This window comes from Nicotiana tabacum, chromosome 3, assembly GCF_000715075.1.
Source record: "Nicotiana tabacum cultivar K326 chromosome 3, ASM71507v2, whole genome shotgun sequence".
NCBI classification, from domain to species: domain Eukaryota; kingdom Viridiplantae; phylum Streptophyta; class Magnoliopsida; order Solanales; family Solanaceae; genus Nicotiana; species Nicotiana tabacum.
The window spans coordinates 69,458,118-69,470,738 of NC_134082.1; positions in this window are offsets into that span (position 1 = coordinate 69,458,118).

Sequence of the window (12,621 nt, forward strand, 5' to 3'; positions counted from 1 at the left end):
CATGCATATCTAGGATTTAATTATGCATTTAAAAGATAATTGAAATAAAATCACAAAAATATGCATTTATTCGATTTTAAATATGTCACTGTGTGATTAGTATTTTGTTTATGTGTTAAATAGTTGTTAAAAAAGTAATTAATATTTTTGTAAGGTTAATTTTTGTTTTTATAATTTTAATTAGGATTTTTATAATTAGGATTAAAATAAGGAAATATAAAATAAGTTTTAAAGCTGAAAATCGGACCTGGACTGAAATCCAGGCCCAAACAAAAGTTACCCCCCCACAGCCCAATCCAAACAACCCAGGTCCGGTCCAACTCAGGAATAAATCCAAACGACGACGTTTGGTCACATTTCATCAAGGACCGTTGGATTAAATCAATCCAACGGCTGAGATCCCCTACCCTTACCCGGAACCCTCTACCCGACCCATTGCCCCGATTCAGCCCGACCCCAACGTTAAACCCAAACGACATCGTTTGGCTAAGTAAACTGATCCTGACCGTGTATCATGCTTGATCTAACGGTCAAGATCAATCCACCCTTCCCCTATATAAACCCCAAATCCCTACCCCGGCCCCCTAACTAAACACCCCCCTCCTCTCTACTGTTCATCATCCCCTCCGAAATCACACCCCTAACCCTAGCCGCCCTCATTCCCCACCGCCTGAAACCCGGCGGCAACAATGCCGCCGGTCACCACCTTAACACCCCAGACTCCTCACAACCTCCTCTTCACGGATCTGGCATCAGTTTCCTTCGAATCAGGCCCCAACTCTTCGAATCTTAAATCGAAGGTTGGCCTGAAAACCTTATCTTCTCCAATGGCCTCCAAAATAACACCACAGCTTCCCCTAAATACCCTCACCACGGATCTGTTAGTAGCATGGCTCGAATCCTCCTGGAACTGCTCGAATCTTCATTTGAAGATTCGAGTGAAACCTGACCCTATCCCAACCTACCTCAAACTCACACCAGTTACCCACCTGACCTCCCTCGTGCCTAGAATACCATTGGTTTGATTCGAATATACCTAGAAATGTTCGGATTTGAAATCAAAAAATCTGAAACCCTAAAAATTTCCAGTCATGGAATTTGTCTAATTCAAGTGAGGGATTGAGGTCTAAGAGACTTTAATCGAGGTATTCTCAGTTGAGAATACTTCGAATAAAGTCTGTTCAGCCTCAAAAGGTCCAAGTCCGAGTCGACCCTGTGTCCGTGTGAATTTAAAGATTCAAAGGTATTTTTCCTATTTCTTTTTATATTCTATGTATATATTGTTGCCTGTTTCAGTAGCTGGTGTAAGTTTTCATATTTGTTTAGTTGATTCCGTGATTCTGTCTCATACCCGTCTATTTGATCAGAATTATACTATTGTTTTTGTTGATTATGATTGTTTATAATATGTGTAATCGACTCGATTAAGTTCGTCGATTAGTTGTTTTGTAAATTCTTATTGCCTTTAATGTTGATTGTAATACTCTGTTGTCTGTTTTGGTTGTTATCATTTTGTTGAAGTTAGTTAATTAGTTCTTCCCAACTAGTTATTTCTTGTTTAATAAGTCAGAAAGATTGTCGATCATTCGTGTATGTTGATTTCTGAACCAGTTGGTTTCAGGGCATTGTCAGTATATTGACAATGCTCCTGTATTTGTTTAATCTTAGTTCAATGTTGAAATTCAGTTTAAATTGTTCTTTTGTTCAGTGTGATGTTGTTGTGATGATTAGGTTTAATTTCAATTTTTACAAAGTGTTGGTTAAATACAATTGTATTAGGAGGTTAATTATAGGATTGGTTATAGCTGCTTGAACAGATTTTAAAATCTGTTTTGTATCAGATTCTGAATTTTAGTTTAAAGGCAGTAATAACAGTAATTACAGTAGGATTTCTGGGGTATTTCTGGGATAAAACAGTGAGGGTAATATGATAATAGTAGTGTACTGAAAGTGGAATGTTAGTGGCTATTAATTAATGGGATAATGGGAAACAAAGGGTAATGGGAATGCTGGAAATCAGGAAAAGTTCACTTAATGGGATTTAAAGTAGTTAAAAGCAGATTTTGGATATGATTTTCTGGTTTTTAAAAAGAAGAAGGGGTCCAGACAGTAGGCTGCAAAAAGAGAGGCAGACCTGTATAAGATAGGGGGGATTGGGACTGATTTATAGGGAGATTTTGAATACATAGGAGGGCAGACTTTTTTAAGAGAGAGAGACTGAGATTTTAATACACACAGAAATACATATACACAGAGAGAAAAATCTGGATAGAAGTCAAGAAAGGAAAATAGAAACAGTAAAACAGAATTCTACATCGGAAACTAGTATTGAAGCTGATTCTGTGCTTTGAAATTGAAAGCTTTTTCAGTCTACTTTGTCCTAATTCTCAAAATCAGAAATATTATTCTTTCATTGAATCTGTCCGGATTTATTTGATCCCATTGTTCAGTTAAAAATCTGAAATTTCTTAAAAATACTGTTACTGTGCATCTGGGTTCCTCGGGTCCTATTATTGCTCAAATCTGTGGAAATACTGGTATTCTGCTGATTTTGTTACTGCTGCTACTGCTGAAATTTACTCCTTCTACCTTCATTTCCAGGTACATATCTTTTAAACTCATGTCATGCAAAGCTTTCAACATGACAAATAAATGAAGCTCGAATTGTAATTCTGTCTTTTATTCATTTAAGTTCGTTAGTTTAAATTTCAGCTTTGTTTCATGTTGGTTAACTAGTAGTGAGTTCGACACGATGGCTATAAGTTAATTGTTTTATTTTGAAATTCGTATAAAAGTTTTGTAATAATGTTATCCATTTCGAAATCTCATTAGTATAGTTATATTTGAATTGTCAAAATAGGGAATATGGCATAAAAATGGGCCATTGATTACATCCCGTAATATTTTTAGCTAAATGTAAAGTAGAATGGAAGTATCAAGAAATTACATTATTAGTATATCTTGTAAAAAATATGATTTTGTTTAGATTGATATAAGTTATATGTTCATATATGGCATGATGACGGGTATATATATAATCATATGAGGAAGGTGATTTGATATAGCTCGTTACGATGTTAGAATGTTATGAATGTTTCAGACGTACAATTATGTTGCATGTAAGGCAAATTTTATTGAATCGATTTGTATAATAATTCCCTTTCTTATCAAATTGATGCTTATCTACCATCGTAAACAAATTAACCAAACGATTACAACTTTGGATTAAAAACAAGTAATGTAGAAGGTGATTAGGTTTATAAATTATAACATTTTTTTTAAAAAAAATATATAAAATAGCATTCGCCTCAAATAGAATAATGAAAATTCTTCGAAAATATCACTTCCTTTCTTACTTCAATTCTTTCCCAATTTTTATATGTAATTCGCACGTTGTTTATTTGGGTAGGCAAATATTGTATTCACTAAATGGTAGTATTAATCACACGTTGTTTATTTTTACTCCTTAAATTCGAATGGTTTGAGGAATATAATTCATACGCGAAAAAGTATAATTTGCGATCAACAAATTGTAAATTTTTTCAAGGAATTTAGAGACTAGAGGAATATTTATTTCTCATGATGTTCACATAAAAATACGTGGATATAATAAAAAATCTGTAAACAAATTTATACTACCATCAAGAATATTTTTATGATTAGGGATACGTTCGCGTAACCTGATTATACTTCTAAAAGCAATTCGGATTATGCGTTCGCGCAACTTCGAGCGAATATTTAATAAAAGGGATTTTTAGGAGAATAGCAAATTAATTTCCTAAAAACCCGAGATGTGCGGTTCACTATTTAAGAAAGACGAACGTTCTTAATTTTATTTTAAGCGCAGTTTCGAATATCAAATAAATTTTTTTTATATATAATAAAAATATAAAAATATTATCAACCTTTTTGTGTACACGTATGCGTGGCACGATTATCTACAATTATAAAAGGTATATAATACGAATATACGTACGCGTAATTCGTTTATATAATTGTAAACAATAAACAGAAGCGGTAACAAAATCATGCAATAAAAATGTAAAATCGAGATAATTAAGCCAAGAATAAAAACAGTTAAGCGACCGTGCTAGAACCACGGAATTCGGAAACGCCTAACACCTTCTTCCGGATTAACAGAATTCCTTACTCAGGATGTCTGGTTTGCAGAATAACAAACAGAGTCATATTCTCCTCGATTTAGGGATTAAAACCGGTGACTTGGGACGCCTTAAAATTCCCAGGTGGCGACTTTGAAACAAATAACTAAATCCTGTTTCGACTGTCCTTTAATTGGAGAAAACTCCCTACGTGCCTCCCGCAGGCGCGGTAAAAAAGGAGGTGTGACAACACCTCGATGTCGGGTTGTGTTGTGTCTGCAATTGTTCTATTTCACTCTTTATTTTGGAATTTATAGTTTATTTATGACTTAAAATCAATTACTATAACTATCTTAAATGGTTTGAGGGTTTGTGTTGGATGGCCTTCTTTCACGAGAGGCGCCATCACGACCAGGTCTGGTTTGGTGTCGTGGCATAAACTCCTTATCAACGAGTTTCTAAAGTTGCTCCTTTAATTCCTTTAACTCCAGCGGTGCCATACGATACGATGGAATAGAAATGGGCTGAGTGTATGGCACCAGATCAATATCGAAGTCAATATCCCTGTCTGGTGGCATGCCCGGTAGGTCTGTAGGAAACACATTCGGAAAATCTTGCACCACCGGAACAGAATCAATAGTAGGAGTTTCTGCACTAACATCCCTCACAAAGGCCAAATAAGAAAGACAACCCTTCCCTACCATCCGCTGGGCCTTCAAAAATGAGATCACTCTATTGGGAACATAATCCAATGAACCTCACCACTCAATCTGTGGCAACCCTAGCATAGCCAACGTCACCGTCTTAGTATGACATGGGGACAACCAATCCATGCCCAATATCACATCAAAGTCAACCATACTAAGCAGCAACAGATCAACTCTAGTCTCCAATCCCCCAATAGTCACTACATACGACCAGTATACAAAGTCCACAACAATAGTGTTGCCCACCGGCGTAGATACATGAACATATGAAACTAGAGACTCACGAGGCATGTCCAAATGATGAGCAAACACATATGAATATATGGAACCAGGGTCAAATAATACAGAAGCATCTCGATGGCATATGGAGATAATACATGTGATCACGGTGTCTGAAGCAATGACATCTGGTCTGGCAGGGAGTGCATAGAAATGGCCTGACCGCCACCTGATCAGCCCCCCCCTCTAGGGCAACCCCTAGTTGACTGACCTCCACCCCGATCTGGCTAGGTGGGTGGTGAAGTAACTGGTGTTGAAGTCAAAGGTTGACTCCTCTGCTGAGATGAACCTCCTATAAGGCAGGGACAATACCTCTGATATGACCCAAATCTCCACACTCAAAGCAACCTCTACCGGCCACTAGCGGTGGGGACTGAAGAGAGCCCCGAGCACCGAGATACTCGCTAAAAGGCCCCAACATAGATAAACTCTAAGGTGATGGTGCATGAGACAAATTCTAAGCTGGAAGGGCACTAAGATATGAGTGGCCCTACTGAGAACTATGAGAACTGTGGCTAGATGATGCACCATGGTGCATTTGAGCATGCCTGTAAGGACGACCACTACCGTGGTGAAACTGACCCCCAGAAGGAATACCAAAGCTACCTGATCCATAAGACCTCTTGGCCTCCCTCGCAACCCGCTCCTGATTGCGGACCGACTCTATCTCCCAAGCAATGTCAACAACCTCATCAAAGTAGCACCAGACACCCTCTCTTTGGTCATATGCACTCGCAACTCAAAAGTGAAGCCATCGATGAACCTCATGATCCTCTCCCTGTCTGTGGGAACCAACCAAACAGCATGATAGGCTAACTCAGAAAATCTCATCTCGTACTGCATCACTGTCATGTCATCCTAACGCAAACTTTCGAACTGCATGCGTAGCTCCTCTCTGTAAGACTGCGACATATACTTCTCCAGGAAAAGAATGGAGAACTGCGACGCCTCTCATTAGCCTCCCACAAAGTGAAGGCAGCTCCTCTAACACTTGTCCAAGAAATCCTAGGCATCCTCGCCCTCAGCACCACTGAAAGTCAAAGGATGGAGCCTCCCAAACCTCTCCAACCTATGATGCACATCATCAAGTATGACTGGAACCACATAGTCCTGAGCAGGTGCAACCGGCTGGGCTAGTGGTGCCCCCGGTGTCTGAAGTCCCTGTACCACCTGCTATGGTGTACAGGCAGCGGGAGTTTGAGTACCTCTCCTAGCCTGGGAAGTGGCTGTTGCAATAGAAATAGAGACCGCCTGAGCAAGACTAGTGCACATGGTCAAAATCTAAGGTCTCCTGAAGACCCCTGAGCTGGTCACACTGGTGCATCCACAACTGGGACCTGATCCTGAATTGGGGTAACTGGTGGATCTACAGGTGTTGCCTTAGCTGTTGTGCGGGCTACACCTTTGCCCCTACCACGGCCACTACCGTGACCTTGGCCTATCGCGGCCCTAACTGGTGGCACTAGTGGTTGTCCATCCTACCCAGTAGCACGTGTCCTCACCACCTGTGAGAGAATAGAGTAACATAAGTTTAGTTACCAGTATTAATAGATTCACACAATAAGAATTCAAGAATGTGAAGTTTCCTAAGAGTTCTTCAGCCTCTCGAAGATAAGTACAGACGTCTCCGTTTCGATCCACGAGACTCTACTAAACCCGCTAATGACTCGTGAGACCTACATAACCTAGGCTCTGATACCAACTTGTCACGACCCAAAACTAACCGTCATGATGGCGCCTATCATGGAACTAGGCCAGCCTCAACTCAACAACCCAACACAGTAAAATTAACTTTAAAATTAATGACGGAAGCAGTTAACATTAAAGAAACTCTTTTGAAAACATAAAAAATCCCAAAATGTAATACAATCTAGCCCAAACCAGGGGTGTCACTGAGTACATGAGCATCTATTCGGGATACAATCCACTACGAGGTCTAAAGAAAACAACTGAAAATACATCAAATGATAAAGAAGGAGAGTCAAGGTCCGCGAACGCAGTGCAACTACCTTGATAGTTTCCAAACTCTGGGATCCTCAATCAAAAACCTCCACCATGAATAGAGTCGCCTGGATCTGCACACGAGGGTAGGGAGTAACGTGAGTACACCAACTCAATAAGTAACAAGTCCAAACTTCGGACTAAAAGGTAGTGACGAACTCAACCGCAACAGATATAACAGAAATAAATATGCAGAAATGCAGGCATGCTTTCAAGTTAAATAGACAGCTCAAGGCAATAAAGTAAATACAGATTTGAGAACAGTGTAGGGTATACAGCTCAGCTATCTTTACATGCCAATACACAGACTGTATGAAATGCACTATGTGCTCCCACTCTCAAGTGATCAACCACTCGGTACTGTATATGGCCATCCGGGCCAGGGAAATCCATCCCGGAACATATACAACACCGACTGTAAGTCAGCCAGTACCAAGGAAAAAGGGCAATCCAACCCTGTGGAGAAATCCATCTCCAAGTATCAAGTACTTTGGACAAATCCATGTCCAAGGAAATCCATCCCTCAATAGTTATCATCTGTGCTCACTAAGGGTGTGTTACAGAATCCGGAGGGGATCCTACAGTTCAAGAGCTATCATAATCATCAATATAACTACTGCGGCGTGTAGCCGGATCCCATAACTGTCACTCATAATCAAGCACTCGGCCTCACTCAGTCATCAATCTCTCCAGTCTTACCCACGAGCTCACAATGTCATGAAAACAAACCCGAAATAATGATATGATGAATTAATAACTAACTGAGACTAAGATATGATATAAAAATGTATGAACATGACTATGTATGGAATATTAATGAAAATAGTGAGATGACAACAAGAAACGACCACTGAGGGTCTCAACAATACCGACATAAGGTCTAAACATGATATCTAGTATGATTTATAGCTCAATTACTTTGTCACATGATGAAAACATGGATATCAACAGGACAAAGTCACTAAATGGTGTCATGGAATCACCCAGGGCACAATTCTCATGGTGCACGCCCATCACTTGGCATGTGCGTCACCTCAATACTAATCACATAACACATAGTTCGGGGTTTCGAACCCTCAGAACCAAGTTTGGAAGCATTACTTACCTCAAACCAAGCAAAATCTTACTCTTCAATGCCTTTGCTTCTCAAATCGGTCGCCAAACGTCCCGAATCTATCCACAAGCAATACAATACGATCAATATAGTCTAATGGAATCAATTCCACAATAAAAATACCAAATTATAGCCAAAATCCGAAATCAGCTCAAACCCGGCCTCCAGGCCCACGTCTCGAAATCCGACAAAAGTCACAAAACCCGAAATCCCACTCACGCACAAGTCCAACCATACCAAATTTATCAAAATCCAACCTCATTTGGTCACCCAAATCCCCAAAGTCCACTCTTCAAATTCTCAAGCACTAAATCCCCAAATTTCCAACTCAAATACCTAATTAGGTGATGAATAAAGCCATGGATTCACGAAATTTAGACCATTACGGGTTAGAATTACTTACCCCAATGTTTTCCTTGAAATTCCTCGAAAAATTGCCTCTCTCGCGAGCTTCTCAAGTCCAAAATCGAAAATGAAAGACAAAACCTCGAGCTAGTATTTTTCTGCCCAGCAATACTGCACCTGCAGTCCATTTATCGCTTCTGCGATACCGCACCTACGGAAATTCCATCGAAGATGCAAATTTTAGTTAAAATCCTGACCTCGCTCCTGCGGTCTCAAGACTGCATTTGCGCCTTTCGCGAGTGCGGAAACCATCTCGCTTATGCGGTCCAAACTCGCACCTGCGCCACCTGGGTCCGCTTCTACGACCACCGCAGGTGCGGGAATGCCATCAAACCTACATCATCTGCCCAGGTCTTCCTTAGCTGCACCTGCGACTCCTCCTTCGCTTTTGCGGCCTCGCACCTACGGTTCCCCCTCTAGAGGTGCAGTCACACCAAAAACAGCAGCTTCAGCTGCACTCCTTAAACTCAAAACAATCTGATAACTACCCAAAATCACTCCGAGGCCCTCGAGACCACAACCAAACATACCAACAGATCCTATAACATCATACAAACTTAGTTGAACCTTCTATTCACTCAAAATATCATCAAAACACTGAATTAACCCCTGATTCAAGCCTAATAACTTCTAAACTTCTGAATATCACAACCGATGCCGAAACCTACCAAATCACGTCCGAATGACCTCAAATTTTGCACATAAGTCAAAAGTGATGCCACGAACCTACTCCAACTCCCGGAAATCTAATCCGACCTCGATATCAAAATTTTCACTGCCGGTCAAAATCATCAAAATTCTAACTTTCGCCAATTCAAGCCTAACTCTACTATAGACCTCCAAATCTCTTTCTGGATGTGCTCCTAAATCCGAAACTACCTAACGGAGCTAAAAGAACCATCAAAATTTAAATCAGAAGTCGTTTACACATACTTCAATATTTGGTCAACTTTTCCAACTTAAGCTTTCGATTAAGAGACTATGTGTCTCAATTCACTCTGAAACCACTCTGGACCCGAATTAACTAACCTGGTATATCATAATATAGCTGAAGAACACAAAAGAAGCAGAAAATGGGGGAACAGGGTTATAACTCTCGAAATGACAGGTCGGGTCATTACATGTAGTAAGTCTCAAAGAAACTTATTGAGTTTCTAAAGTATTCGTGAAAGTGATTGGTTATATTGAGATTATAAATAATCAGAAGATTTAATATTTTATATTACTACAACTGTAGTGGGGTAACGTGTATATAAAAACTACCAGCTTTATTGCCTGATTTGTACTACACAAATAAAAAATATGGTGAAACTACATGACGTAGTAAATTGAAAGTTTATTGATATAAAAATTCATATCATAATAAACTTGGAGTTTATTGATAATTGCACACGTCATGGTGTAAACTTGAAGTTTATCAATATTGATAATTTATCCAGTTGGCATAACTAGTTTATCCATATCAAGTTAGGTATGATTTGCAAAAATAAAAGGGAATTCACATGGATAAATATTAAAGAACTAGAAAGTTCTTTACGAATTCTCTTATGTTGCTTGTTCTCATTAATTAATAGACCAACTAAAATTGGGATTGAATCCCATAATGCTGGAAATATCAAAGGTGAATATGGGCGCATTCATCTGCCATGTATATCACACAAGATGCATCTATGAGATGATTACATATGCAATTATTATTAACCCGCAATCTGGTGTTTGCGTGATAACTTTCTCAATAATTCAATTTAGAGCATAATTTCTAGATCTTCTATTCAAGATAGTTCATCTTGATAAGTTGGTTTACATCACAGTTAGTTTAGCAAAATAATTTATTGACTGCCTCCACTTAATAGCTAAACTATTGTTTAAGAGAACAAAGTTATTTATATCAATTTGATATACATTATATACGAAAGTATATTACAATCTTCTCTCACAAGTGGTTCAAGACCAGAAACCAAATAATTTCATCTTATTATTATTGACGTGCAGTGTATATTTTAATTAACATCATAACGCACAAAGGTGAGTTTCCAAGTTGAGGAAGCAAGTTACTTTTTCTAACATGAGGGGAAGAAAGGATAAACAATTGAGAAGAAAAGTTACGTAGAATGAATTATCATTTGTACATCTAGATCCTCAAATAAGATAATGTGAACTTGAAGTTCATAAAAAGATAATTCATCTGCAATATATTGTAAAGCATGCCAAAAGCATTTGTTGATCAAAGAAAGTAACTATATTCTAACCGCAAAAGCTCATATTAGAATAAGTCCTGAAAGGACAAAGTTTATGGTATGTTTAAAGCGTGTAGACTGTCACGACACCAGTTCGCCCTCCGTGAACTATCGTGATGGCACCTAGTCTCTACGACTAGGTAAGCCTAACAAATGCAGAACATAAATGAAACTAGCGAAAGAAATAATCAAAACCAAAATAACTGAATGGAAACAATAGTTATAATGTCGCCCGGCATATACAACGCAACATTCTCAAAACCAAGTACACTATCCCAAAACCCGGAAACTCACGGAAACACAAGCCTTTGGAATATCTAACAGTCTAACTCCAGAATATCTAACAAGAAGGAAAATACAGAAGTGCAATTTTTAACAGCTAGAATAGAAAGAAACTTCTCGGTCTGCGGACGCGGCAGATGTACCTCGAAGTCTCTAGAGTAGTCGCCTACCTCAACGATGGTAGGCCTGAGTAGCGGTACCTGGATCTGCACATGAAAAACATGCGCAGGAGAGGCATGAGTACACCACAGCGGTACTTAGTAAGTGCCAAGCCTAACCTCGGTTGGGTAGTGACGAGGAAGATCAGGGCCCTACTGAGGTTAAATAAAATAATAAGGTCAACAGTATAGAACAGAACAACAGTATAAATAAGTACATCAGTAAAATAACACATGATGTAAATGACAACAACAACTATAGAGAAGCAAGGTAAACACGGAAAAGAAATATAGCTCAGCACCAATAATAACAATCGGGGATCTCCCAGGATACCGTCCTATAGTCACATATGTATATATCCAATGGATCTCTCGGGATCCCATCCCGTAGTCCAACTCATAGTGCGCGGGGATCTACCGGAATCCCGTTCCGTAGTCCCAAATGTAAATACCCAGTACTGGGGGAATCTACCGGGTGCATTCCCGTAGTTCCATATAACTGTGCAGGGGGATCTACCGGAATCCCACATCCGTAGTCCCAAAATAAACATGCAAGGGGGAGCTACCGAAATCCCACATCCGTAGTCCCGAAATAAATAGACAAGGAGGAGCTACCGGAATCCCACATCTGTAGTCCAAAAATAAACACACAGCAGCAACAGGAAAATATACATAAATGACAATATTTCATATTAAGGCAACAAGTGATTCTAGCCTAGCATGCTGCACAGAATTCAAGTAAGGCAGGTTGAACAAATAAATCAATTAATTCACTTAGACATGCTTTCCTAAGCTAACAACAAGCTTAATAGGCAAGTAATAGAAATAAGAAAGGAAACATGCTAGTAATTACTTAAAGAAAATCAGATTTCCAATAATTAGCACAAGTACGCACTCGTCACCTCACGTACAAGGCATTTCAATTACCAAATACCAATCCTAAGGGGAAAGTCCCCCACACAAGGTTAGACAAGCCACTTACCTCGAATCGGCTCAAAATCAACCCGACACCACGTCTTTACCACGAGTACTCGACTCCAAATGACCCAAATCTATTCAATTCAATTGCATAATGTAAATAACACTTCAAGTAACTGATTCTACAATTAAATCCTAAGCTAATACGCGAAATTATGTAAAATAACCAAAACGCCCTTCGGGCCACATCTCGGAAGTGGGTAAAATTTATATTTTCAGAATCCTTACACTCTCACGAGTTCAGGCATACCAAAATTACCAAAATCGGACCTCAAATGGTCCCTCAAATCATTACTCAAAGGTCTTTAATGCTAAGCCCTAGTTTCCCCAAATTTTCACCCTTAATTTCCATGATTTCTA